The sequence below is a fragment of the Canis lupus genome, chromosome 19, assembly GCF_048164855.1.
Source record: "Canis lupus baileyi chromosome 19, mCanLup2.hap1, whole genome shotgun sequence".
Lineage (NCBI taxonomy): Eukaryota > Metazoa > Chordata > Mammalia > Carnivora > Canidae > Canis > Canis lupus.
Genome location: NC_132856.1, coordinates 20326517 through 20352777, shown reverse-complemented (window position 1 = coordinate 20352777; position 26261 = coordinate 20326517). Strand labels below are relative to the sequence as shown.

The 26261-nt window shown below is 41.9% G+C and overlaps 1 protein-coding gene and 1 long non-coding RNA gene across 3 annotated transcripts in view; one reads left to right on the top strand and one right to left on the bottom strand.

The window, feature by feature from the left end:
* The window catches only part of PDZRN3 (PDZ domain containing ring finger 3), a 237194-nt gene that overhangs the window by 73594 nt on the left and 137339 nt on the right, over positions 1 to 26261 (bottom strand). The window lies entirely within an intron of this gene.
* On the top strand, positions 1854 to 10472 carry LOC140609962 (uncharacterized). The gene is made up of 3 exons (XR_012011737.1): positions 1854 to 1935; positions 3025 to 3152; positions 10262 to 10472. It is a non-coding gene; the product is annotated as an uncharacterized lncRNA (long non-coding RNA).

Below are 26261 nucleotides of genomic sequence, written 5' to 3'. Positions count from 1 at the left end.
ATGTGTTTATGTCAAAAACAGGTAGTCTGCTTCCTTCATCTGTTTAGAGACACTGTCTCTGCATCCATACCCCTGAACACAAGTTAGGTTCCTGTGATCATCTGGAAAAGAAATGCAAAAATTTCCCAAGAGGTTACTGATTTGCTTTTTCCAGAAAGACCCAGAGACAATATTAACTCATTTGGATGGTTCTGTGGACAGTGGATGTTACAGCACGGACATGTCACACATGTGTGAGAAAGTACATCTCACAGCAAGTGCCAAGTCATCCACAGCCTGAGGTTCCCTAAGGACAGGGGTTCAGCCATGGGGCGGCCAGAGAAAGGGCCATGATTCACTCTGGCAGGGCCAGGGCCTGGACAGACTTTTCTCTAATTGCCTGGTTGTCATCTCTGAGATACTCCTGGGTGACATTGTGGCTAGAGTAATGAAGAAGATAAATACAAAGAATCCCATATATTCCAGGATCCTGAAATGCTCTATTTATTTGCTCAATATTCATTAAGATGGAAAAAAAAATCACTTCATCTTTCATGTTATGCATCAATACTGTATATCATTTTTGCTTGAGTGTAAATTGTAATGTGTGTTCTTTCAATTATATGAAAAGCAAGGTGTCAAAGAGATTACGAATTTGCAGTGATGCTGTTCTTTGTGCTCACATTTTTGACTGTGGAAGCCTGCAGTTCAAACACAAGAGTAATCAGCTCAAACAATCTGAATGGTAATTTTGCTCTAGAGGTGTAAAATCATAATTTCGTCATGGAAGTGTTATATAGCTTGTGAACCTTTAAAAAGAAACTTGATTCCATTTATGATCTAAGAACTTTTCATCCTATTGCATAATGTCACAAAAAGTCTAAAGCATTTTAGGTTGGGTATAATGGCATGTCAAGAGAAAACCAAGCCTCCACTTGGCCTCCTCATCCCTCTGCATGTTCCATGGGAGGTCCTGTCCCATTCTCTCAATTAACTAATCAGTGGCCACCACAAGATACCAGGTACCATGCTAAGCACTTTGCACCCATCATCATGTTTAAGTTTTTCAATACCCTTTTGCCATAAGTTTTATTGGTCACACTTTTATAAAACTGAACAAGACGCTTCAAGGGACTAAGTATTATGCTCCAAGTCAGAATGAATTCATACTGGGTCTGTCCTGGTTTGGACCGCCAAAGTAGTCCACTGCTTTTGATGCTCTGCTTGCTGTGTTACTGTTCACTGTTGGGACTACCACTGATGGAAAGTAAATGGCGGAGAGAGACGAGAGGATCAAGTCTTAGCCTGGCAAGACAGATGAGCACATATGCGAAGAAAAAAAGGCAAGCTTCAAAAAGAACTGGTTGTCTTATCGGGGTAGCAGAGGCAGAAATCCTGCTCTCTTGTGACCTCAAGCAGGGTCTCTCCTTACTCTGTCAGACTCGGGAAGGAAAGATCTAGCAAAATTGAGAAGCAGACAGCTGAGACTATCATACAGAACAATATTTGGGAGCTTACTGGTTATTCAATGTCAAGGTTTTTGTCCCTCCATGAGGAGCTGATGTGCCATTCACGTGCTACTACTTACTATACATATTCTATATATAGATATATAACATATATGTATATGGCACATAGATATGGCCTATAAAGACCCTTATTATGAGTGGCTTTATAAGCTAAAAAATAGAAAAGCGAGTATCTTTTTTTTAAAAAAAATCTGAAGCCCAGATTCTGCTCTGCTAGGTTTTTAGAGACCCCTGATCACAGGATTTAGTGGCTAAGTGGTCCTCTGCTTAGTGGTCAAGGGACTGCCTTGTAATGAATCTTAATTACATCACAATAGAGTATCCGCCTCTCTTTCTCAGGCTAGAAAGGAAGTGTTCACAGGCCGGAATTGGTGTAGTAATGACTGTTTTACTCACAGAGGCTAGCCTGGCACCTGGTACTGATGAGGTATTCAATAACTATTTAATGAATAATGAAGGATACTTTCTTCTGTGTTTTTTAGTTTTTGTATTTGTATTGTATTAGTATTTGTGTTTATATTGAATCTCGTCTCTCTTCCTTTTCTACCTATTTCTCTTCCTTCCCCCTCGGAGCAGGCATTCCCTAACAACAAAAAATCAACGTCCTTAGGCATGGTGGTAAAGGATGTGGTCTGAACATCCACCCTGGTCCTGTGTTTCCAGGCCGCAGAATCTGAGGAGGGGATTTGGTAAACACAACCCCAATTAAACAAAACAAAATATTCCGTTCTAATTTTCTAAGGAAAACCTCTGAAGGGACTGGAGTTGAAGAACAAAAAGCACGCCTCCATACTTCACCATGATGAAGGGAGCCTGGTGTGTGGGTCAGAAAGCGGCTACCGGGAAGTCACAATTATTGTTGTATATTATTTGTGTTTAGTGCCAGAGAAACGATTTTCTTTTTGCAATATCTCTGTCCCAATAAAATTAAGAACTTAGTGTAGGATCCAAATTCCCCCCAAAGGAGTCAGCTTAAAAAAATTTACTAGCTCTCCTGCCACCCGGATTTATGGCTGCTTCTTTAATAGTTATAGTCTGATACACTATAAGTTTCTTTGGTCACTACACAGATTCATTTATCTTTCTTTTGAAATACGCACTGAACATTTTAAACAAATTCTGGGGCTCCAAATTGATTGAATTTTACATCTAGGAATGAATTGTAAAATGGTTTTGGAATAGGCCTCCAAAAGAAGATGGCCTTAAAATAAAAACAGATACTGAAGACTGTATTTTCTTGATTGTCAGTCAAGCTAATTATGCTTTACTCTAAAGCTTTGTCTATCAGGCAAGAAAGCAAAAGGCAATTGGGGGCTCTCTCCTTGCACACTGCCTGATGTCTGGGAATATAACACCAGTTTATTCACAGCAGGAGGCTGCTGTAATTGGCAGTTCCATTTTCCCCTACTAGAGGGTAATTCTCAAGCGAAGAAAACACAATGTTAACAAGATTTTACAAATTTGACATATGGTATTCTATCTGAAATGACCAACAAAAGTTCCTTCTCTCCCCAAGCAAACAGTTATCACTGGAGAGGACTACAGGAGAATGTGATAAAAGGTGGTAAAGACACCTAGAGTTCTTTTATGGGGACGGTAGATCCATGATCATAAGAAAAACAACAACAAATAAGGGCAACAAAGGTAAATCACTCCGGGTAGTTGTGTCTCAGAGAGGTGTTGGTAAAATGACAATAAAAACCTCACCTAGAACACCAGCTTCCTTAAATGACACTTGGTCATACCTAGGGCCAGGTGAGGGTTCAGACCCAGGAGAGAATCCTTAGTAGGTCTATTAAGGTGGGGGTAGGGCTGGTCCACGGTGTGATGTGAATGAAAGTGGTAATCAGAAAAGATGCAGGCGACCTAGAAACAGTTTTTAGCTTATCTTCATCCTCTCCCTAAACATGAGAGACTCTAGAATGAATTTTTAAGGAAGGTCTGATTGCCTTGATGTGACTCCAAAAACTTTATCACAACATAATTCTTGTTTAAAACCATATACCCCCAGGTGCCTAGGTGGCTAAGTTGGATAAGCATCTGCCTTTGGCTCAGGTGATGATCCCAGGGTCCCGGGATCTAGCACAGTGCTGGGTTCCCCACTCAGCAGGGAGTCTGTTTCTCCCTTTGCTCCTCCCCCTGCTCGTGGGTGCACACTTGATCTGATAAAATCTTTATTAAAAAAATTTTTTAAACCCCATATACCCTCAATGAGGTCTCTGGGTTCCATTTTAACTAAAAAAGGAATGGAAGAAAGAATATTCTAGTATGTAAAAAACAAGGCAGAAATGTACAAAAACTTTCCAGGGAAAAAACAAGGATTGTTCCACACCTTCCTCTTTTATTTTTTTTTTTTTTAAGATTTCATTTATTTATTCAAGAGAGACACAGAGAGAAAGAGGCAGAGACATAGGCAGAGGGAGAAGCAGGGAGCCTGATGTGGGACTCAATTCCAGGACTCCGGAATTATGCCCTGAGCCAACGCTCAACCTCTGAGCCACCCGGGCATCCGACTCCCCCTTCCTCTTGAGCATCATTTCATTCTTTCTTGGTAAGGCATTGGGTAGATTCCAAAGATGGGCAAAGATGGATCCCTAGGAATTTATCCTGGATTTGCTGCTAAGATACCCACAGTTTATTGTCTATAGCTCTAATCCAGGGACTGTTGCCAGACCCCATCTAATGTTACGTTTGACCCCAGCTGCAGAGATGGTGCATGGACTGGAGATTCATTTTAAGGTTGGTGATCTCCAGGGGATTACACCAAGGGATTAATGAGCGTTTGCAGCCACCAGGTACTTGCAGTAAAGGCACAGAGGCAGGGCAAGTCCTAATTTTCATGGGGAATTAAACTGCCTTTTGTTGCCACCTGGTGACACATAATTGACAATCAATGAGAATCTGCCCAGGTGAAAGAAAGAAAGATGGCAGAGCCACTCTCTTGTTTCAGTGCACTCGATGGTACAGACACTGCACGTACTCCAGCAACAATATTTGCTTCTCCAGGGAGACTATTTGTGTGTTCCTGCCCATTTCTTCTTTCCTTCTGGGATATGCTACAGTGGTGATTTCCAGTAGCACCTGAGCTATTTTTAACTAGTACAAAGACAGGCTTTGAATTAACACTGAATCATGTTAACAAAGAGAGTTTTTACTCTCTCCATTGTCTTGCTATCCTCTGGACTGCATAAAGTGAGAGTCTCAGATATGAAAAAGTGGGAGTCTCAGTTTGGTGCTGATATATCTTTTGTACCTTGCTAATGTGTGCTAATCTAAAAGGGAGCTATGAAATCAGAGTGCCCCAAAGATAGTGGAACCCAGCTAGCATCCAACAACGGGCTGTTTCCATTGTAATTCACTTTTACAATTATTTCTTTTTCTATGACAAACATTACTGATTCTTCACTTCCAGAACTTAGAGAAAATTTTCAACAGTTACACTAGGTGACATAAGCTAGTCACAGACAAATATTATATGATTCTAATTATACACAGTATCTACAGTAGTCAAATTCACATAAAAAAAAAGTAGTACGGGTTGCCAGGGGTTAGGTAAAGAAGAGAACAGAGTTGTTCCTTTGGGTACAGAGTTTCAGTTCTGCAAGATGAAAAGTTCTAGATATTGGTTGCACTACAATATAAATCTACTTAACACTACTGAACTGCTGTACACTTACCCTAAATGGGTAAGATGGTGAAATTTATGGATATTTTATTGCAACTAAAAACATGGAGGAGAGAAGTAGAGGATGATTTGACTGTGAAGAATGGTCAGAGAAATGTAACATTGTGGGCCTGGAAGACAGAGGAAGAAGCCATGAACCAAGGAATGCAGGCAGCCTGTAAGCACTGAAGAGGCCAGGAAATGGATCCTTCTCTAGAGCCTCCAGAAAGGTATACAGCCCTGCCAACACCTTGACTATAATCCAGTGGGACACAGTTCAGACTTCTGGCTTCCGAAGCTGCAAGATAATAAATTTGTGTTGCTTCAAACATTCCTTATCTCCCCACTCCCTGAAAAACAAAAATCACTCAAATGTATCTTCCTCTGAGTCAGCTGAAGCTTATTCGGGAATGACAGAGATAAGGTCCATGTCTATGGAAACACTGTAAGCGCATATGAACACCTGATATTTTGTGAATACATACCCTATCTGCTAGGGCTATAAAAAGCAAACAGTTTTCTAGGATCTGTTATACCTAAGAGGCATCATGACCACGGAGTTAGATTCAAATTTGGTGCCAACACACTTCATGTTCAACTTACCACCTGCTCTCAGAGCCTCAGTGTATCAACTATGAAATGGGTTAAGTCAGTACTTCCCTCGAACTATTGTGAGACTCGGTCAAGATGTATGGAAACTTTTGGCACAAGCCTGGCTCCTATTATGAATATGACTATTACCAGGCATTCTGATTCTACCAAATTGCTATTTTCTATTTGGTAGGGGAAAAAAAAGAAAAAAAAAAACAAACAGATTCAGGACTTTAACATATATTAAGTCTGAGCATCTCCAGCCACCAATCCTTTGGTATTTTGGAGGGCACATTATTTGGAGTGAGGGAAGACACCACCATGTTGGGGCAGGCTTGTTCTTGAGGACGGCTTTACCATGTGGGCAGCTCTGAGCAAAACTGCCCAGTGTTGTGCACTCATTCACTGGGTAACCACTATGACAGTAAGGGCCAGTCCAAGAACTTGAGCCATTTAATGCTAAAGCCTGGCTTGAGTGCCAGGATTTTCCACAGCTGTCACTTACCAACAGCACGATACCCTAGGGACATGTATTCATCAAATGCTTATTGACTTAAGCTGTAGGGGTTTTTTTTTTCTTTCATAACATTAGAAAATATTGCTCCTGATTTAAATAGTTTTCTTTGAAGGATGGAAATAAAAAACAAAGATCCATTTTCTGATTGTATGCATTGATTGAAGGTAAGCCCTTGGGAACTTAAGGCAGGGTTTCTCAACCTTGGCACCACTGACCTCGTGGGCCAGATAATTCTATATTGTAGAGACTGTTCTGACCTTTGTAAGATGTTTAGCAGCACTTGTGGCCTCTACCTGCTAGATGCCACTAGTATCCTCACCCCCAGATATGACAACCAAAAATGTCTCTGGACATTGCCAAATGTCCCGTGGTGGCAAAACTGCCTTCAGCTGAGAACCACAGCATTGGAGCATGAGATCAACTCTATTACTAATGGCAGCTGTTTCCTTAAAAAAAAAAAAAAATCAAAAAATATTTAACATAGAAAGAGCCACAGTTATGGCCACCAGTTGTGAATAATTTAAAAGAAACATTTTATAGTGTCCCTCAATACAATAAATATAAATTAAATGTAATAATAAGTAAAACTGCTTTGTAAACTGCAAAGTGCAGTGTTAATGATTATTAAAATGATAGCAGCATGCTCTGGGACTATAGAAAGCATGGGCTGCTTGAAGAACTAACTTTTTATTAAGCCCATGCTATGTGCTAAGTACTTTGCTCACACTATCTCATTTGAATTTCATCCCCCGATCTGTATGAATGAGAAAACAAAGGCTCAGAAAATAAAGTAACATCATATAGTCAAGGTCATTTGGCTTCAATCTTCATTACAGCAACTTAATGATTACATCATGGCTAGTAAAAGGTGGTGGTGGGATCTGAATCTAGGACTATAATTCTCCAAAGCCCATAGTCTCCTATCCCACCCACTGCCTACCATATGCTATGGATGCTAGTCTGGAATGGGAGGGAGATACTCATATGTTCTTTGGCAAACCCTTCTGGAAATAATGGCACATTTATCTAGAGAAGCCAGCCAAGCTTGGAATCAGATTTATAACCTGGAGCTGAAGCCATTTGAACTGGTTAATAACTCGGGCCTAAATTCAGAATCTAAGACTCAGTGAGCCAATCATCCAACCAAGCAGTCACAAACTGACATTTTTAGGGTCAATTCTTAGTACATGCTATTCTTCTTCTCCCTTTATATATTCAGAAAACTAAGCTTTGATGCAAGTAGGAGAAATACATTCCAAAGTGACCTAAATCACAAGAAGGAATTTAGATTCTGTTTTCCAATTTTTAAACTTAGTAATTTTTATGGGTTGAAATGTGTCCCCCAAAACAGGTTATATGTTGAATTCCTAACCTCCAATTCCTCAGAAAATGACCTTATTTGGAAATAGGGTCTTATATTATAGAGATAATCAAGTTAAAATGATGTCATGAGGGTGGGCCCTAACCCAATATAGCTGGTGTCTTTATAAATAGGGAGAATTTGGACACAGATGTCAAGAAATATAGGGAGAACACCAGGTGAGGACAGAGACACAGCCATAAGCCCGGGAACATCAAGGAAGACTGGCAACCCATTAGAAGTTACCACAGAAGCAGGAAGGAATTTCCCTGCAACCTTCAGGGAAAGCCTTGCACTGCCAACACCTTGATTTTAGGCCTCTAGCTTACAGAACTTAAGAGATGATAAATTTCTCTTTCTTAAGTCATTGAGTTGGTGACTTTACGGATGAGAGAAATTATGGCAGCCCTAGGAAACTAATACAGTCTCTATTTCATAACTTTTCTTCCCTATTTCATAACTTAATCCATAAACAGAATTGAGGAAATACATATGGTATGTTTTCAGGGGGGGTTCTAGAATACTGTATTTGTATGAGATTAAGGCACACCAAGTTGTCTGGGGTGGCTTGTCAACTGAGTTGTGCCTGCCATATGCATGTTTTGGCCCATTGCCATGTAATGACAGGGCTCTCACCCATGCCAACTGGCAGCTGGGCCCCCATCAGCCTATCTTCTGCCCACATCCCCAAGGCATGCCCTTTCTGGATCCCAGGCAAAATGGCCTCCTGGCTTTACCCTGCAGGTTTTGAACAACATTTATTCACATGAATTTAATAGATTTGTAAAAATAACATCTTAAAGTTTCTACAATATTTCTATTAACATTTATATTATATAAATATGTTCAGAGAAAAAAGGAGGGCTATTTACTACACGTTGAAATGCATGGCATTAATATTCACGCCATCTGAAATATGGGCAAAGACAAGGATAAATTAGTGGGCCATGGGAAAATAAAACAGCAACAAAAACTTTTTTCAAAATTTTTTGAACTGAAGTAGAGCACTGATCTTGAAGATACCAGGGTAGAGGAAAATCTATTTGTGAAAAGTTAAAAAGTTCACATCTGGCATTAGTAAAGCAATGCAGAAAACAACACAGCTCATCTCCTTGGTGAGCTAGGCCAGGGCTGTTATCTAATTATTGCACTTCTGGCTTTGTTTGAGCTGCCAGTGCTGGATTTGTTTATAGGTGTCCTGTCCTTCAAATCCACCCGCAGAGGCTCACCCAGGTCATTTGTCAGGGGCTAAATAGCCCCAGGCCAGGAGTAGACATTTACTTACAGAATCTTCAGATTCTTTTAAATAGGCCTTTGGGATTTTGCCACTGACTGTTCTGCGGCAAGAGGCTCTGGACACCTTGCACTGGGTGTTTCTTTTAATTGACTACCTCGATGTCGCTGCTCAAAACCACCGTAACCCACACATGCCCTCAGTCTGAAGCTTCTAATGACCTTTCTCTGGCCCTCAACACATATGGCTGAGACAATGCAAACATCATTTGGAAGATGAGTAAATTCAATAACACAATTACAGCTACACCAAAGCACCATTTATCAAACTCGGACCACAGCACTTTGTCTCTCTTAGAACCTCTGTTTTTCCATGGCCAGGCATTTGGGGAAAGTCACTAATCAATTTAGGAATGATTAAATTGGAATTTGTAACACTTCCCATTATTAAACCTTCAATCTTCATTACGGCAACTTAATGATTACATCATGGCTCAGAAAAACAAATTATGGGTAGCTGGCATCGTTCAGAGAGCTGCAGTAGCAAGTAGATTGTCAAAAACACCCAAAGTCTAATACATGTGGGTGTATAAATGATTGTTTGCTGTGTATAAAGGAACACCAAATCGCCATTCACATTAAGTAAAAATATGCATTAAAACTTGACATGGTATGTTGGCCTTTACAGTACTCTTGCTTTTTCTGTAGACTGAGTTGATTAATCTGGGGTGAATGGATGGAAATTGGGAACCCCTCGAAAATCAATGCAAACCTGGACATATGCATGTGAGCTTTATTGCAAGAGGAAGTTCCTGAGATCTTACCTGATCCCTAAAGGGGTGCATAAATAAAGACAGTCTCTATTTAGTAAGGGAAGACATGTTCCATAGCTTTCTACTCTTACTTTTTCTAGGCCCCTGGTCCTCTTTCTTCCAAATTCCAGTATTAGTTCTCTCATCAAAAATTCTTCTATAGGAAATTTTTTTTCCTTAACTCTTTTAATGACATGGTCACTACTTGATCCAGGTTCTTTGCAATTTCTACCATAAATCATATCCTCCATGTTCTGGCAGCCAGAGAAAACTCAGCTGTGCTGCCGATGTGACTTTAGGTATTGACATTCTGTGATGGGTTCTAATTGGGCAGCCAAGGAAGAGGGTGAAATTCAAGTGAATGAGGGGATTACTAACAGCAAGAAGGAAAAGAAAACAGGAGCTGGCGTTATACTGGCCCATTTAAAACACTAGAGAAATTCACAGGGTAGATACACCTATGATCATGATGACAAAAATAATATTGAGAATTTATCAGGAGTCAGATAATATGCTTTGATTAAAATTCAATCTTCACGATTATGCCACTAAAGTATTATTTTTCTAATTTTACAGATGAAGAAACTGAAGCTCAGAGAAGTAAGGCAGCTTGCGTGGCTGTGGTCTCTAGCCTCCAAGATGGCTCCCAATAGGCCATATCTGGTATTCACAGTCTTGTCCTCTCCTACAATGTACCAGGGCTGGTCTGAGTAGCTAATGTAACAGTAAAAGTGACTCAACGTCACTTCTAAGGTTAGGGTATAAAAACTATGAAGGCTTCCTTCATCTGGAGCATTCGTTCTCTCTTTCTCTTTCTTGCTCTCAAGGAAGTCAGACGTAGTGTCACGAGCAGACCTTCCCCATGGTAGAGTAACTGAGGCCTCCTCTTGCCAGTAGCCATGGGAGTGAACTTAAGAGGTGGAACCCGAGCCCTGCCAAACCTCAGATGACGGCTGCCCCAGTCAATAACCTGAATATACCCCTGGGAGAAACCCTGAACCAAAGCCACTCAGCCTTAAGCCACTTCGGATTCCTGATATTCAGAAACTGTGTGACAGATTCAACGTATGTTGTTTTAAGCTACCAGGTTTGGGGGTAATTTGTTATGTAACAATAACGAACGTACTAATCACACATCTAGTGAGGAGGAGAGTCTGCACTCAAACCCAGACCTGCCTGGCTCTAGAGTTTATGTTCTTATTCTCCGCCGTCAATGTTTCTAAACTGCTCTTTTACGCACCTAGCACCTCTTTCATGGGGAAACATATATTTATTTCTGCTCCCACTGCCGCCTTAGTAGGCACTTGTATAAGTAGCTGCCATCTTCCCCCACCTGCCAATCATCAAAGAAAAAGGTCAAAGGTAACATGGCTCATCATCCAGACAGATGGGAGAAATCCCAGCGCTTAGCAGGTGTGTCCTCTCCCTGGTTCTATCAGCTTGGGAAGTTAATTTTATACACGCAGGACTGCTAAAGCAGACTGCTATCAACGACATTCAGTGGGGAAAATATAACCACATCTCATAATTACCTTATTTATTTAAAAAGATGGAGAAGATTAAATTCACCAAATACCATCTTCTACCACGGGGTTTACATATTAGAGTAAGTCTGATGAACAATAAGGTCACTGCCTTGCCTTCGATCTTCATTTAAAAATGGATGCAGTAAGAAAACACCTACATTAAAACACCGTATGTCCGTAATTTCCTTGCAATCCAAGCTTCATTTATGGTGAGAGTGCAGAGCAAATGCTACTACTATTACGGTGACAGTGTACACTTTTAAGCTCAGAGAATAGAGAGGCATTAAACAAAAGAGGACCAGTGGGAGACCCATCCATTTCAGGCCCTGGGAAAGGTCCCTCTTGCCAAGTGAAGGGGGAAAAATGAGCCGTAAGGCATTAAGAAAGGAGCAAGCTGTGAAATGAACCAAGGGGTAGATGGTGTGGTTCATGACCCTGTAGCCTCATAACACAGTCCTTCAGCCAAGGGTCGCTAATGAAGGGCGATGCCTGGAAATTAATGGAGTGGTGTGGGGTGTTCGGGTGAAAGTGGGAGCATGGTGATTTTTCCAGTCCTTTCTGCTCAAGAGTCAGGGCAGGATGGTTATTAAAGCTTCTAGCACTTTGATAAGTTAATACTTCACCATTATATGATAGGGACGAGCAAGCCCAGGAATTGAGTACCCAAGCATCTTCTTTTTTTGAAAAACAGAAGGGATCACTAGTTCTAGAAAGAAGAAAGAGAATAAAGACATGCCCATCTGATTCCAAGCTCTGATGTTCTGATGAGGCAAGAACCTTCATTTTCTTTTGTTTTAACTCAAAAGGCCCCTTTAGTCAAGTGGACCCTGTGAAAATCCTCCACTGAGAGCTCACATCCTAATCACGTCCTTCCAAAAGCCTCACAAATAGATATTTATGGCAAATACAAAACACCGAGCGTGCTGACTTATGAAAGGCGATTTGTTCCATCTGTGAATTGAGACCTGAAACCTTTCTACTTTCATGTTAGCTGTCATTTTTCTCCCACAAATGAAATGAATAATTCCTCCTCATGGCAGTCAATTTCAAATTCACAGGGTTCCCCCACCCCTGAACCCATTATATTTTGTTGCATAAAACCCATCTCATAAAATAAACCTCTCAAAGTTGTAAATTAAAAAATAAACATTCTTGAGAAAATGTCAAATGCAGGCCTGAGAGAAAGGCCAAAAAATCCATTTAAAGGAATACTGCAGTGAATCCGTCCCCAGAAAATTGGGGGAAAACACTCAGACTGGTGATTGAATATAAATTCACTGCCTTCAGCCAGTTTGTAATGAAATGAACCTTTAGCTAGGGGTTGCTATATACTTTTAGAATAGACTATAAGATGAGCCCTGCCTGCAGTGGAGGGAAATAAAAAAAATATGTACCAGAATATTAAAATAAAAGCGAGGGTGAACAAATGGCAGAGGGCAAACATAGTATTTGGCATCATCTCTGGGTGCGCACATAAAAAGTCAAGAAAGTACTCCCCCCCAACATGCATGGTGGTTGCATTTAAATTATAAAATGTTTAGGCTGATTGTTCAGGCTGGTAGGGTTTCAGCGGCATATCCTTAATTCCAGAGGGGTTCTCCTAGGTTCTCTGATCAACATCCCCTCCTTCATGGTTTGGTACATGCTTCAACATACTTAGAAACACAGAACACAAATGCCACTGCAGCAGTCAGCCTCCAAGATGGCCCCATCACCTTGCCTTCTGGTACTCACACCTAGGGTACTGTCCTCTCACATTGGGCCGGAGTTCTGTTTGACATACAAGATATGGTTGAAGCGATGGTATGTCATGTCCAACATTAGGTTAAAAAATACACTGCAGTTTCTGTCTTTTGTTCATTCTCCCTCCTTCTTTCTCTTTCTGATAATTTGCCATGGGGGAAACCAGTTGGCATGGCTTGAGTAGCCCTTCGGAAAAGCCCACATGGTGAGAAACTGAGGCCCCATAACGATAGCCAAGGAAGACCCGAAGGAGCTCTGGCAAAAGTGAATCACTGTAAATGAACCATTGTCCACACAGATCCTCAGATGAGCCTTCAGACTACCACAGTCCAGGTGGACAACTTGATTGCAACCTCATGAGAGACAATGAACCAGAACCCAGATTCTTGACCCTCAGAAACTCTGAAACTATAAATTTTTGTTTTTGTAAAAGCAGTACATTTGGGGAATTATTTATTATACAGCAATGGACTGCAGTTGTAACCACTGTTGACACCATATATTTATTGAGTTCTTGTAACATACGAAACAACATGTGAAATGTTTTTCATGAACTATCTCACTTAATACATCACATAGCCTATTGTGCAGGTTCCATTATTCCCAGGTGTCCTTCACAGGGTTGTAGGGAGGATGAGAGGACATATAAAGCATTTAAAATAGTGCCTCGTACATAGTCAGGACTTTCTAAATGTTAACCTTCAAGACTGTTCATATTTCTAGTAAAGGAGAATATCAAGGTTTTGCAAGAGTAACTGCTTTGCTTTCAGGCACACAGCAGGGAAGCAGAAAACCCCATTATTCTCCAAGTGTCTCTGCTTCTAAGGCCCATGTTCTAAAATCAGGATGCTTCCTTTGACAGAGCAGTTTTAAGGAAACAAAATAAAACACACACTAAAAGCAAAGGTAAATAATTCCCGGATTATCTGTGGTCGTGGATTAACCATGATTTTGGATCTTGGATTAAAATCCTCTTTGCATGGGGTGCTGATTGAGCCAACAGGACTTACAAATGCTCCAAAAGGACTTGGTAAAAAAAGAAAAAAGAAAAAAAAAAGAAAGTCTATAACAAATCAAGATTTTTATATGGTGTAAAAATTTATGGAATACTAATGATATTTGAGCATGAAACTGGCTAAATGCTGCCACGAGTCACTAAATCACACCTATCTTTAAGATGAAATTGAGTAAGACAAGGGTGTATGTGCATTACTCAGGCCAAATCTTGAACCTGCAGGGAAACTAACTGGTGAGTCCCATTACTAGATTCAGTAGTAGTTGTAGAATTAAAAACAGTCAAAGAGAGGTCCAGCCCTCTGACAAATGTTGCTTTTTGTCTTGAGTATAACCCAGGTTGGTTATAATCTTTATAAAATAAAGTACTCTGTAAAACTAAGAGAAAATAACAGAAACTGCATACTGATATCGTTCAAAAAACACATTGTGACCAAGTTTCATACAATTGATTAATCAACATACACCTTTCATCTCTAGAGTGAAATATTAAGTTCTACATAATTCAGGGCTGAATGAACATCTGTTCACTACTGAGATTTACTTATCATGAGCGCTTATGGGGTGGGAAACTAAGAAATGTGGCTTTTATCCTATTCTGCCTTGAAGAATTCTTTCCTCCTCTGAGTGTGGCAGCCTGAAAAAGGTACTGGCTTTTTGCGATCTCATTTCTTTATGACACTGTCATCATTTTTCAAAGTAGCCCAACAACTTCAAATAAAACTTCTGCTGAGCGCATCCATAATCTTACAGTCCATAAGGAGGAAAGTTCAATTCCTTCTGTCTATCAGTGTTTTCAAATTGTGAAGGGAGGAATTAGTAGAACCAAAACCTGAGGGTCTCTACTTCAGGGAGATGTTCCTTTTTGCCAGTTGCCCACAGTTGACCCACAAAGTTTCTTTTCCACTGTTACTTAGCTGGCCATATCCCAGTAACTATCCAAGAACACCTAGGGGGCGGCATCCACCAGGCTGCTGTAGCCCAGGGCAGGCACCTGTTGGAACTGCTCAAATCCAGTATCCACGTGAGCTCGCCCTGAGAAGCAGGAAGTGCTTTAAAATGGTCTTTGTAATGAGAGCTTTTCTGAGAGGCCCCAAGCCCTTCCTATTCCCCCTCCTCAGACAGTTGGACCAGATGCATGGAGCAACCCAAAGCAATCCTGCCGCCCCTCCTGGATTTTGCCCCATGTCCATGCTTCTGATTCATTATGTGGGGAGCTTAACTCCATCTACACAAATGTTGTGGATGCTCATCTATTTGTTTAAACAACAACAACAAAAAACCCAGCCATGATCATATGCGGCTCCACGTAGTGTTCTTTAGCAAAGCGAGATGGACAGACTGAGTAGGAGGGGGAGATTATGGGAGGAAGACAAGGAAATCAGGTTACGTGCAAGGGACATTATAGTGCACTGGAATACAATTTCCAATACAGACGCTGGCACCAGGTGTTCCAATAAACCCTTATGTTTGTAATGTGATTTTATTGGGGGCAATCCAATTACAGCAAAGTTCAAACCACCATCCTTAGGGTAAGACCTGAGGCCAGGGTCTAACTATTAATAACTCTATTAATACTCCTCCTCACCACACAAACTGTGTCTGCCCTTGGCTGTTGTGACTGCCTATCAGAGAGCACTCTGATCCTAAAACTACTGGGGCATGAAGGCCAACCAGCCTGAGATCAGCCATGGCTCAAGTCACTGTTGTCAAAATTGTCGCCAATCGGTTATAAAGTCCAGAAGAGTTGGCAGCTCTCAGAGCTCAGCACCCAGGAGAGCCCTTGGTGATGTGGGGTGTCCACTGCTGAGAACCCCACGTGACCTTCTATGTTCTTCCTCTACCCAAATGATGTCAGTGAAAGATGCAGGTGAGCAGGCTCCTCAGACCTTTGGTCCTCTGCACACACAGGTCTCTCTGCTTGGAAAGGCTTCCTAATGGTTAGTGTGACGTGTCTAGTTCTCTGGTAAACCATACTGAAGGCAGGCTCTGCTTTGCTCTCTCCTGGACAAGGTCTCTATCTGGCTCTTCAAATCTTACTTAGAAAGCATTCCTGGGACCTCCTCTGTAGCCTGCTCCCTGCCAGTTCACACTTGGCTTCTTTAAGAGTGCTTGGTTCATGGACAAGAGGAGCTGGTATTTTTACTGTGCACCACACTACACTGAAGAGTGAGGGCCTCCCTTCATCATTCTGTTCGCCCAGCACCATCAGATGATGAATTGGGCTAAAGAAATGCTGTCCAATCTATGCCCTTGCTCCCAATTCGCCATGTTTACAAAAGCTCCTGCCCCTGTGTATGTACAGCTTTCTTCACCACACATCCCACAACACTTTTCTTCCCCATTATAGTGACAGGACAAGCAGCTTCTGCACTTTGCTTTTTGGCAGTTACTGACTGATCACTAGCATGCACGATTTCATTTACCTCTAATAATCCTGTAAATTAGGTACTTGTATCATTCTTAATTTATAGCTAGGACTTAGGATTTGGGTAAACGACTTGTCCAAGGCCATGAAAATCAAGTAAATGACAGAAGGTGGGGTTTGGCCTACGCTGTCCTGACCCTGAAGTCTGTGCTCTTCATAGCTGTGCGCATAAATTGCTTATTCTTACAGGCTCCTGAACCCTTTGACACAAGGACTGTGTGTAGTGATTGGGTGTGTCAGAGGCTAGACGGGTCACAGGGCCCATCCGGGAGTCTATCATTTTGGAGAGTAATCTTCTCCACTTACCCTTAAAATAACAAAAAATGGAGATAACACAATTTTTTGAACTTAATAAAAAGGTCTGATGATCGGAATCTGTCTCCTAGAAGACAATGAGCTGGACAAACAGAAACCCACTGAGTTCATGAGTAGCAAACCTCTCATTCTTACTTCAACCCTTGGAAAAAAAATGGAACAAAAAATTCAAATTAATGAATAAGTTGTTCATACAATTTATAATGTGATTTAAAAAATGTAAAGGACATTAGATATTCTCTAATCCACCTTCCACACTTTATAGAGGTGGGGCAGAAAGTTCCAAGAAGAGAGAAAAATGCTTGAGCAAAACCACAAAGCTAGCAGGTGGAAACATCTGGACTGAACACAGGTGACCTAAATCCTGGTTCAATGTCCTTCTCATTATCCAAGCATGGCGAATTGTTTCAGCATGAAGGGCACCTCTGACTGATGGGGGGGTGGCTGCTTGGAGTGACACTGTGAAGTCTTTGGAGCTACGGGGGGCCTCTGAGGATAAGAAGGCAGCGAGTGATTAATCATGCCTGATGCAGGGATGGATCAAAAGATGAAAGAGTCAGCTGCTCTCTTCTTAAGTTCTCTATTTACAGAATTGTGTCTAATTGTAGTGAACTCATAATTTATCTCAAGAACAATTACATTAACACCATCACAAGAGTCTAGTTCATCAGATGGTTACAAATCTATTTCAAAGACAGAACACATTTCTATTTGCAACATGGGATCCCAGAACCCTGGACTCCTCTTTAGAGGAAAGCCACCAGAAAGGGAAATGGAGATAGGCTCACTGGAGAATCTCAACTCTTCATCCTTTTAAACAGTGGACTTTTACATAGACACACCCTCTCCTATTTGGCCAGCATGGCCACCATTCAACTAGGCTGTGTTGGAATGGCTACATCATATATTTATTACCTGGTTCCTAAAACCGTTAGAGATGTTTTTGTCGTTTTCTAAGGTATCTGACAGTCTTCAACTCTATTTTCTAAAAATATCATACACCCTGAAGTACCATGGAATGTACTAAGAGAAAGCTCTTATCTATTTTGGGATTGCCCTGAGCAAGCTCAACTGAGTACCTGAAGTTACTGCAGGAAGTGAGGTGCCCCAGGATAACCACAGGCTGGTGTGGGAAGCCCCTCAACAATAAAAGGACGCTAAGTTGCCAGATACCATTACAAAATAATACAGCCTTTGACGAATCTTGAACTTACACAGTTTCTGAGGACACAACACTTCTGGTCTTTCTGCTGGGCAGATCCAGAAATTATCGTACATGCCCTGGGTCAATCCAAAGTATTCAATCTCTCTCCAACTTTGCTCATTACATGAGCATAACTGATCCCTGGACACCATTGGGCTTCAGGGAATTGCTGTTGATGGTTTCCTATTTTATTATAGATAAAATAAAAAGTTCTTGCGCATTAGAGAACAAACATGCGTACCTTGCCTTCACTTCATAATCCAGAATAGCAGATGAAATCTTCCCTCTACTTCAGAGAAGGTGGTTTAGAGAAGAAAAGATTACTATGGTTATTATAGATATACCAGGCCCCTGAGTGGCTGATCACAGCACACAGAAGGGAGAATGTCACCAAGAAAAATCTACAGAGTTAAGGGAAGAGCTTCATTCTGAAGCAGTCCATATGAAGCCACAAAGATGTGCTTTCTTGAACATGTTCTCCCCACCTTCAAAGTCAACACAAGGAAGATGTGAGAAACAGCAGTTAACATAAAGCATTTCAGCTAGGTGCATTTTTGCACTCAGAACGCTCTGTCAATGATGTTTTCACAGTGCTGTCAGTTATCCCAGGGCAGAAATGTGTCCTGAGGGATGCCTGGGTGGCTCAGTGGTTACCGCCTGCCTTTGGCCCAGGGCGTGATCCTGGAGTCCCAGGATTGAGTCCCTGCACGGAGCCTGCTTCTCCCTCTGCCTCTCTCTCTCTCTCTTTCTCTCTCTCTCTCTCTCTCTCTGTGTCTCATGAGTAAATGAATAAAATCTTTAAAAAACAAAAAAAGAAATGAGTCCTGGGTTCACCAACACTGAAGTGCTTACAGAAAAGGAGAAATTTATTTTTTGGTTCACGAGTTGCTATGATGGTGGCTGTCATAATGCTCTTTCAGGTTTTCCTGTCACTATGTCTTGTCTGGGCAATGTGACTGTCCTGTAGTTAGGCAAATAGATGTCTATTCTTTAAAAGGCAAACACAGAGGTGGTGGAAATTAACTGCATATGCTAGAAAGTGAGGTCACTTATCTGGTTGATTGTATTATTCGCAACACAGAGCCTTATAGAAAAACAATGTGGGGGGATTTAGCAAGAAGCTACAAATATCATCGTGTCTACCAAACATTTGGTCCTCCTTTCTCGGAACCACAGTGTAATCAAGAATTTGGTGGGGGGAAAAGTCCACTGATGGTATCAGTAAACTCTGCTTCAGAATGAGCAGTGAAACACTCTCTGCTTTTGCTTTTCCCTGATCTGTTTCCAGAGGATGGACAGAAAGTCAATTTTCTTAGTCCCATTTCTGGGAATGGTAAGTGCAACCCCATCAGTTAAAAGAGTAGGTGGATTTGGCTGAAAATGCTAGGAAGGAGGTCTCAGATGGATGGGACAATGGACACAAAGTCACAGGAGCATGACACTCCTGGATGGGCCTGCAACAGGATGGCTGGTGTGTCAGGCTTGGGTTAGAGCTGACTAAAGAGGTAAGTGGAGGCTGGGAGAGGCTAAGAAAGGTCTTGGGGACCAGGCTAAGTAACGAGAACTACACAACGGCTAGAAAAACTTTCTTCCATGAGGAAAAGATGTATCACATCACTGTTTTAGAAAAATTTCAACTCTTGGTGGTAGTATAACAAAAGGATTGCAAGGAAAAAAGGAGGGGAGGGCAAAGATGATGGGGGACCAGGGATGGAAATGCAGAGGAGGGGATGGATAGGAGAGACAGTAACCCGAAGTTGGAACTGACAGGAATTGACAGGTGAGTGAACAGGGAGAGTCCAGAATACTTCTTTTTCTCTTTTTTTGAGGATTTTATTTATTCATTCATGAGAGAGAGAGAGAGATAGAGGCAGAGACATAGGCAGAGGAAGAAGCAGGCTCCATGCAGGGAGTCCAATGCAGGACTCAATCCCTGGACCTGGGATCATATCCTGAGCTGAAGGCAGATGTTCAACCGATGAGCCACCAGATGCCTCTTAGAGTCCAGAACATTTCTAAGATTTCTAGCTTGAGCGACTGGGTGAATAAGGATGATGTGAAATAAGATGTGGAAGGTAAGAAGGAGGAGAAGGAGGGAGGGCAGGAGTCTGATTTATAAACCTTAGGTTTGAGGTACCTTGACACATAAGCAGAGATGTCCCAGAGACAGGGGGTAGTAGAGACCTGGGTTCTGGAGATGGGGAATGGTTGATTTGGGAGTTGCCTAAGTCAGGGCTGCCCAGAGTGTGCAGGAGGGAGGTGAGGTCAGAGGAGCATGGGGAGTGGTTGGTCAAATGCTCCAAGACCCAGGGTAAGAACTCTCGGTGCTTGCTGAGTATGATGGCAGAAAGGTCTTACAGTGTCCTCTGCCACAAGAACTTCAAGACAGAGCTGAGGAAAAGAAGCCAGATTGTGACACAGAAAGTCAAAAAAGAAAGCAGGGATAAACTGTGTTTTCAAGATGAGAGACAGAGGAGGCAATGCCATCACGGGGAGGAAGGTGTGGTCTGGGAAAGGAGTAAAACACAGAGCCTTGTTTTTTTTTTTTTAATTTTTTTTTAAAATTTATTTACGATAGTCACAGAGAGAGAGAGAGAGAGAGAGAGAGAGAGAGAGAGAGGCAGAGACACAGGCAGAGGGAGAAGCAGGCTCCATGCACCGGGAGCCCGACGTGGGATTCGATCCCGGGTCTCCAGGATCACGCCCTGGGCCAAAGGCAGGCGCCAAACCGCTGCGCCACCCAGGGATCCCCAACACAGAGCCTTGTTATGCCCCGTGGGATCTACAGGCCAGCGGCATTAGCATCACCCGTGGGTTTGTCACAATTTCAGAATCTCAGGCCCTTCTCGCCAGGGTAAAGGAATCAGAATCTGCACCTTAGTGAGATCCTCAGCTGATGTGTTTGCATATTCAAGTATGATAAGCTGCATATGAAGGAGGCTTGGATTTCTCTGTGGGCAGAACAGGAAAGAGGGGGAGCAAACAGTCTCCTAAAATAAGTGCGATGAGATTACAATTGAAGGAGTGAATTCAACCTTAAGATGAAGCCAGAGAGGGCATATGACCTAATCTTTCTCCCTCTCCCCAATTTCCAACAAATACACCTGGGTGATGAAAATAAACTTTCTTGGTTCTCTGACTCCTAAAACAAGGATAATGAAGAAATACTCAATTTCACAATTAATTTAATTTTTAACATCATCAATATGATGGAATGGGAAATACTTTCAATTCCTCTTTACATCTTTTTAGAATGAGGCCCTTACAGAATCTGAACCAATGACAAGAGGATATTTCAACAGTTCAGATATTGCTCCTACCTCAGACTGTTCACGGTAGAAGCAGTTTTCCTGCCACAGTTTGGCTATAAATGTCTGGCAGCTACAAAGTCAAATATAGTTTGCAGCACAAAGAATTAAGCCCTAATTTTAGGATAGATGGTAGTATTTCAGGTAGTATTTCAATCTTCCAACAAACCTCATGAATGAGATCTCTGTCAAGTCCAAACCTGGCAGGAGATGTTCATTTTAAACTCCAAGACCATGAGAAATGTTTGCTGTTGTTCTAGTTTTTTAATGCAGGCACTGTGAGAAACATAGTTAGCATGCGAAGGATGACAATTAAATAAATCAATTTCAGGAAAATTGGCAGGTAATCTGATATGTGTTGATCTACCCATCTCCGCTGCTAATGTTTAAAAAGAAATTTGGAAAAACTTACAGGCAACGCAAGGCTCATAAAAACCTGTAATTACAACCAAAAGGCGGCCCGAGGAGCATCTTTATCAAGTAATTAACAACGTGTCTGGCAATGATGGCACGTGACTCCCTGTTCCCAATTTCTTTAAGTGAATTTTAAAGCTATTACCAATGCCCTTGCCAACACACAGCAAGGGATGTGGCCGAGCAGCTTTCGTGCAAAGAAGCTTTATCTTCATCAGAGGAAGGTAAGTGGATCAGGCTGACGGGGAGCTGGGAAAGAGCGCGCGGCAAGGATGGACGGGTGTGGCGAGGGAAGCGGAAAAATCATCAACGTGCTGCCAGACGCTGGGGTCGGGGAGATGCCGGTGGCTGCAAATAGCTCACTTTTAGGTCAACAGCTTGAATCCAGCTCCAATGGGCAATAACTCCAAATTCTATGGCCTGTGTAAGAGCTCACGGATAGGAGGGGTGGGATTACAATCCAGGCCCAAGCACACAGCTGGGAATTTCCACCGCTTTCCACTTGGCAGGGCACTCACAGACTCGAGAGGAGACTGGGAGAAAAAAGATCATTCAGCCAACCAATATGATTTTTTCAAACACCAAAAACAACCCCATTAAATCAACAGACAAAAGCCACATACCGGCTTAGCGGTTACAGCTTCTGTTGGGGACAGTGCAAACATCTGGGTAGAGTCAGAGGTGATGGTTCCACATTCAACAGGGAGTCTGCTTCAGATTCTCTCCCTTTCTCTCTGTCCCCCCTTTTCCCCACCCACCCCTCTCACATGCTGTCTCTCCAAAATAAATGAATCATTTAATAAAAGGTAATGACCATATATTTGAGGTATGAAGGATTGGTTATGAATAAATTAATTATGAAGTGATATTTATGAAAAGTTATCAAAAGGTAGGATTTAAGAAGCTTAATTGGAGGCATAAAGTTTAGCTATGAAGATTTAGTTTCTCAGATAACAGCCACCTTGAAAAAATAATTATCACTCTCATTCTCTCTTCAGAGTACAACCTTATGAAGCTAATTAATTCCACTAAATCATACATTTCAAAATGGATGAAATGGTAAATGTTAAGTTATGCAGATTTTGCCACAATAAAAACAAACATAGAATAAGCCACACATTTCATTTATCCAGTCCATGAAAATTTCCTCAATGTGGCTGGCTACACTGGGAGGCAGAGTTGGCAGGCATTTTGTGTTGTGATTATTTTGTGTGCTGCTGGCAGCTGATTGGTATAGATAACATTCAGACCTTATCATCAGACACGTCAGAGAGGTCATTTAATTTCATGTGAGAGAAAAACTAAATATTTTAAAGTATTGGAAAGATATTTAAAAATCAATGGAAAGAAGTCAGAGAGGGAGACACAACCTGAGAGACTCTTAACTATGGGAGAGAATTGCTGGAGGGGAAGTGGGTGGAGGGATGGGGTAACTGGGTGATGGGCAATAAGGAGGGCACGTGATGTCATGAGCACCAGGTGTTACACGCAACTGATGAATCCTTGAACTCTATCTCTGAAGCTAATGATAGTTTCTATAAGTTGGCTAATTTAATTTAAATAAAATTTTTAAAAATTAATTAAAAAAAAAAGAAATAGCCTTAAACCTAGACTATTACAAGGTAAATGTACCTTGTGGAATGACAATGTCTTTTGTGTCAAAGTCCATTGTATTTTATACTATCTCTCCTATCACCAATAAACTGGTTAAACATAAAAATACTCAAAATTCCCTATTTACATGGGAATTAAATGGATTTTCATAGTGAATACGATAAAAATTTACCAACATCGACTTCTAAAAGGAAGTGATCTGTCAACTTGCTGTATTGCTTTTCATTAGCTTTAGTATCTCTAAACTTACATATTTCCCTAAGAAACAGTTTTAGGTTTTGAAATTGAAGGCATTTGATATGTTTGTTAAAAATTTATTCATGAGAGACACAGAGAGAGAGGCAGAGACACAGGCAGAGGGAGAAGCAGGCTCCATGCGGGGAGCCCGACGTGGGACTCGATCCCAGGTCTCCAGGATCACGCCCTGGGCCGAAGGTAGTGCTAAACCACTGAGCCACCTGGGCTGCCCGATAATTTTTTTTTTAAATCAAACTTAGATGGTATTTAATTCTATATCTTATTATCAGATGGTCAAGTTCTTCTTTAAAATGAAGACATGGAGCACCTGGGTGGCTCGGTTGGTTAAGCAGCTGACGCTTGATTTCGGGTCAGATCATGATCTCAGGGTCCTGGGATGGAGCCCTGTTTCAGGCTCTGAGCTCAGCAGGGAGTCTGCTTGAGGATTCTTTCTCTCCCTCTCCCTCTCCCCCTGCTTGTGCTTGCTCTCTTGCTCTCAAAAATAAATAAATCTTAAAAAAATAATAAGACAAAGATTTTTTTTGCTCCTGGAAAAATGTCACCAATACAATAAATACTTATATAATAAAATGGAGCAGAGGCACCTAAACTGTCATTTTCTACGTTCACTCTGCACAACTCCCAGGAGAAGCCTGTCTCCCCTTCCTGTGTTTTCTGGGAGGCAGACTAATCAGTTCATTATAATACACAAGATGAAGACGTCACAATTATCCGATCCCAGTTAATTACCGCTGAGACTGTCCGGGACACATCAGAGCTCTCTCCTCTCATGACATCCCAGCCTTCTTCGGCTGAAAAGAAACTACCTTTTACTGCAAATTCTGAACAAATGTGCCACCATTAAATAGCCAAAACATTCACAATCCTGGATTTCTGTAAGAGTCTAAAAATGGATTTCGTGTAAGCCAGTAATTTCTGTGTTGTTATTTGACGTAAGTGCAGAAAACTTTTGGAACTCATCTGACTGTCCCAACAATTTCTCACTCCCTGCCACAAGTGAGGCCTTTTACTGCTGTTTAAAGCACTCAATTTTGAGGCTAGTTCTCAACAGGGCAAAGCCTCCCGGAAACATCACCTCATGAGAAGCCCAGAAACGATTTTCTTATCTCAGAGCACTGTGCAGAAAAAAACACATCCTATACCTAGTGCAGGCTGATTTCCTCCAATTTTAGATAAGCTCTTTTCAATAAGGTTGTGAACGAGGCATTAGGCTTTTATATTTCATGAGGGCAAATACAAGGTACCCAGTGTGGTCTGATTTTTAGATTAATTGTCAAGTCATGTGCCAGCACAGGTCCTCCAGCTACTAGATGAAATCCCTCTTTGAAGGAAATGAATGAAAGTCTGTCTCCTTGGGGTGAAAATGCTGTGCCCTTTTGGCTGAAATTAACCCAAGAGAATGAGGTGTACACAGACACAAGTACAATTTAAGGAAAGGCTGCTCTGAGGAACTAAACTTAGCTTGTCCCCAAGTACCTCTATCAATGGTCTGTCAGTCTTTTCCACTTTCTCCCATGCTGCTTTCCTTGTCATTCCTCATGACACAGCCAGTTACTTTCAGTTTCCTCCTTTCTGGCCTCAGGGCCTTTGCAGGTACTATCTGTCCTTCTTCCCAATTCTTGCCTTAGCTGGCATCTTCTCATAGCTTGGGTCTTAGTTTAAATGACCTGTTATCCAAAAAGCTGCCTACCTAACATTTCTAATGGTCTGTCACCTTTTTGGTTTTACTTTGCTTTGGTTGCTTTATTTCTTCTTACCTTACTAAGAATTATATTCACTGGAGGTGGGAGGGTGGAAGGATATCATCCTAACTTTCTGTTTTTTACCTGTAGGTCTAGTTTCATGTACTCAGAAGTGCCCTATGCTTGGGGCTTAATGCTCTATCTTAAAAGCCTTAATAATTTTATCTTTGAATTTGTATGTTGAAAGTGAAATCGGGTAAGACAAGGTAGTATGAGCTGAAGGCTTGGTGTACACCGAGTTGCCCTGGGCTCTGCTGGCTCTGCTACTGACTTCCATCCTTGGTGGGGGCTGGGCCAGGGGAGGGTTCGAGTCAGCTGAACATGACTGTGGCATCTAGGGGTAGGGCATAGTAGTGGCCATTTTCTCCCTGGGCTGGCCACTCCCCAGTATGTCTGATGGGCTGAGCACATCTTGGCACTCTGGCTGCAATTCCCTTGAGGGTCACCTGTCAGTAGGGGGATTAGGACTGCAGGGCCATGAGATGGGGAGATACCTCAGTGGGGACACAAGGCATTGGGGAGGTGACTCGCAGGAGGGGGACCCAGTGGTGATTGTGTGTGTGCCGACTTGTGGAGAGGGCCCCCAGAAGCATGTGAGGGTCTGTACTTGCAGATATTCTGGTGAATAGCTCCATGCCTCAGTAAGCACAATATCAAACAGCAAATAAAAATACCATGGCAGATGGCAGGTAGACAGACCACGGGAGAAGAGTGTGTGTGTATGATTTTTATTTATTTCAGAAAAAGCTCACGTGGGAGCATGTATGAGCAGGGGGAGGTACCTGAGAGACAGCGAGCGAGTATATGCACAAGTGGAGGGAGAGGCAGAGGGAGAGAGAGTGGATCTCAGGCAGACTCCATGCTGAGCATGAAGTCCTTACTCAGGGCTCCATCCCAGGACCCTGAGGCTCAGGATCTGAACCAAAATAAAGAGCCAACTACTTAACCAACTGAGCCACTCAGGTGCCACCCAAATGGCATATATTTTAGTGCCATTAAGTGATCCTCTC